Consider the following 3,695-nt stretch of genomic DNA (forward strand, 5'->3'; position numbering starts at 1 on the left):
AGTCTGTGTGAGCTGCCCTCTATAAATGCTCTCTCTTTCTTTTCTGTGTGTGGGAGTTGCCCTTTATAAATGCCCTTCTACCTATCTACAGTAAGCTGTAATATCGAGCTCTATCTTCTTCACTGATGGAGGATGGAATGGAGGTCTATCCTCTTCAGTCATGGAGGCTGGAATGGAGGTCTGTCCTCTTCAGTGATGGAGGATGTAATGGAGGTCTGTCCTCTTCAGTCATGGAGGATGGAATGGAGGTCTATCCTTTTCAATGATGGAGGCTGGAATGGAGGTCTGTCCTCTTCAGTAGTGTTGAGCGGCATAGGCCATATTCGAATTCGCGAATATTCGCGAATATATGGACGAATATTCGTCATATATTCGCGAATATTCGCATATTCATTATATTCCCGTTTTATTTTCGCATATGCGAACATTCGCGTATGCGAAAACTATCATATGTGCATATTGGCATACACAAAATTAGCATTCGCGAAAAATTCGCATATACGAAAATTAGCATATGCTAATTTTCGCATATGCGAATTTTCGTACGCCAGTCTCACACAGTAGTATTACAGCCTTCTTTACACCACACAAGCTGGAAGCAGAGAGGGGTGATCACTGTGATGTGTACTGTGAAAAAAAACAAAAAAAAAAACGAATATTCGTAATTACGAATATATAGCGCTACATTCGCGAAATTCGCGAATTCGCGAATATGCGATATTCGCGAATAATATTCGAATTGCGAATATTCGTGAGCAACACTACTCTTCAGTGATGGAGGATGGAATGGAGGTCTATCCTCTTCAGTGATGGATGGTGTAATGAAGGTCTATCCTCTTCAGTGACGGAGGGTGGAATGGAGGTCTATCCTTTTCAGTGATGGAGGTTGGAATGGAGATCTATCCTCTTCAGTGATGGAGTCTGGAATGGAGGTCTATCCTCTTCAGTGATGAAGGATGTAATGAAGGTCTATCCTCTTCAGTGATGGAGGCTGGAATGGAGGTCTATCCTCTTCAGTGATGGAGGGTGGAATGGAGGTATTTCCTCTTCAGTGATGGAGTGTGGAATGGAGGTCTATCCTCTTCAGTGATGGAGTGTGGAATGGAGGTCTATCCTCTTCAGTGATGGAGTGTGGAATGGAGGTCTATCCTCTTCAGTGATGGAGGCTGGAAAGGAGGTCTATCCTCTTCAGTGATGGAGTGTGGAATGGAGATCAATCCTCTTCAGTGATGGAGAGTGGAATGGAGGTCTATCCTCTTCAGTGATGGAGTGTGGAATGGAGGTCTATCCTCTTCAGTGATGGAGTGTGGAATGGAGGTCTATCCTCTTCAGTGATGGAGGCTGGAAAGGAGGTCTATCCTCTTCAGTGATGGAGGCTTAAATGGAGGTATATCCTCTTCAGTGATGGAGATACACTATACAACCTGTAACCTGAAGGGGTTAATAATGCATACACAATATTAAATACTAAAGTAAAACTTTAATTGTATTGATAAAGTAATAAAGAAGTGAACTAAGGATTGAACTATGGTTAATTACTTTATTAATTGAAGTTCCCACGTGGACGACATGATGAAAATCCTTCACGAGGGGACATCTCACCGGTCATACATAATGTACGGTGGTGGGACACGTCTAGTCTTTCTTCTAAGTACCACCAGCTCGGTGTTACATTCTTTTTTTTTTTTTTTTTAAAGAGCCGAGGAACGTGCTCTCGAATCACCCAAAGCGCAAGAAAAAGTCAAACGTGTTACACTAAAACAAGTGCACAAAGGATGTGGTCTATCGCAAGCCCTTCTCCGACAGGAGAGAGGCCGCCGAACAAACCTACCCTTCACCTGCGGACCAAAAAGTACCTGCGAGGTTCCAGGTTCGATGTCCTTTTCGCCGAAGCTACTAAGGGACCACAAATGCTCCCGGCATCCCCCTTGGTGTTAGCCAAGGTATCTGCCCGCAGAGCCGATAACGGTCGGTACCCTGCCAAAGCAGGAGTACCCGGGGTGTTTGCAGGGAGGTGAGGAACCTGATGGCCACACATACACATCTCCCCTAGACCGCCAGGAGGGACACCCAGAAGGGCTACCACATCCTGACAATCCTGTGAACACAACACGCAAACAGTGACACAGTGACAAAAATGAATAAGTGAATGTTCGCAGATAAACTGCCCGGACATCCAGCCGGATCTATAAACATTTCTCTGATCCTAGCAAGAAGGCCGGGAATCAAGAGGTGAGTGCCACAAGGTGAAGAGTTCCTGGTGCCCGTGCTTCCACTCAGTGAGTCAGTACTCCTAGTGAATTTCGGCACCTCGGGGTCACCACTCCCCGAGGCTCTAAAGTATCTCGGCTCTAGACCCTCTCAGCCTCATGGCGAGACCCGGAGGAAGCAGGTCACATCGGGGCAGCAGTCGGGCTGATTGCTCAGAACCAGCCCCGAAACGCCCCGGTACACCGGCCCCCTACCATGCAGCACCCATCCCTACCAGCTCCACAACGGCGTCACCTGCCACCAGCATGAAACTGATAAGAACAGATATTACACTTGATCTTAGCCAAAAGGCCTAGAAGCGATGGTGTTAAATTCATTTTGTTGCAGCCATTCCTCCTGTGTCCCAGGAGCAATTTTTTGGAATGACAATGCCAGGCCACATGTGAGCCGCTTACGTGGCCTAATGCAGCATCACCGGGCTTGTCTCCCATTGAACACATCTGGGACGTCATTGGTCGGTGACTGCACAGGGAGCTGCCAGCAGTGGATCTGGATGATTTGCAGCCCAAGTGCATTCAGCGTGGCAGAACATCATATCTTGCTAGACAGGGAGGAGCCAGTTATTTGTGTAGTGTAGAGCAGAGTGGAGGTCACCTTCAGCCATCTGCTGTGGACATGTACCTCACCACATGGGGACAGGCCCAGAATACCCAGTTCCTGCATTAATCTGTTCCTGACATCACCCTTCACAGGATCTCACCGACCATGTCATCAAGTTCAGGCAAGTCAAGTTTTGAAAGGATAACATGAGAGAGAAAGCCTCGGGCAACTCTAGACCAGATCAGTCCGCCCTGGGGTAAGCCCTAACACAGGATTCATAAGTGAAGAGCAGAGTCAGTGTTTGTCAGCTTCATGTAAGTGGCATTTGAGCAGTGGATCGGCTGAACCTGTGTGGATGATGGCGTGGGCCATACCAGGGAGCGGAGTCTAATGTGGCAAAGCGGGATGGACTTGCTGCGGCAGGCGGCACCCAGGTAACTACCCCAGACACGACTCATCCACACAGGCTGCCGAGGTGACACGTAGCACTGGAAGGATGAAGAAAACTCGTAGTCAGGAAAAGCAGAAGGTCAGGGCAGGCGGCCCTTGAGCTTGGTCAGGTATTAAGCAAGGAGGTAAGAACACAGCAAAGTAATACTGTGCAAGAACGCTTTCTCTAATGAGCACAAAGATCCGGCAAGGGGAAAGGGAAGTGCTGACACTTATAATGTCAGTGAGCAGCAGTAACCAATTAAGGGCGTACTGGTCCTTTAAATTGCAGGGAGCCGTCATGTGCCCTAGAGGGCAGAGGAAGCAGGAGGTAAGTAACTGCCTGGCGAACCGTGGCATTGCCGGCAGAGAAGGACAGGGTAGGAGAGCGTTAGTGGCCAGCGTTTCTGGCTGGAGCGCTAGTTGTAACACTTCAAAGTCTTATGCAAGTTACC

General features: G+C 48.1%; 1 pseudogene; it reads right to left on the minus strand.

Moving 5' to 3' along the window:
- Positions 1-2,483: 2,483 nt before the first annotated feature.
- On the minus strand, positions 2,484-2,574 carry LOC130277889 (U2 spliceosomal RNA; annotated as a pseudogene).
- Positions 2,575-3,695: the final 1,121 nt, after the last annotated feature.

The sequence above is a fragment of the Hyla sarda genome, chromosome 6 (assembly GCF_029499605.1).
Source record: "Hyla sarda isolate aHylSar1 chromosome 6, aHylSar1.hap1, whole genome shotgun sequence".
In the NCBI taxonomy this organism is placed as follows: Eukaryota; Metazoa; Chordata; class Amphibia; order Anura; family Hylidae; genus Hyla; species Hyla sarda.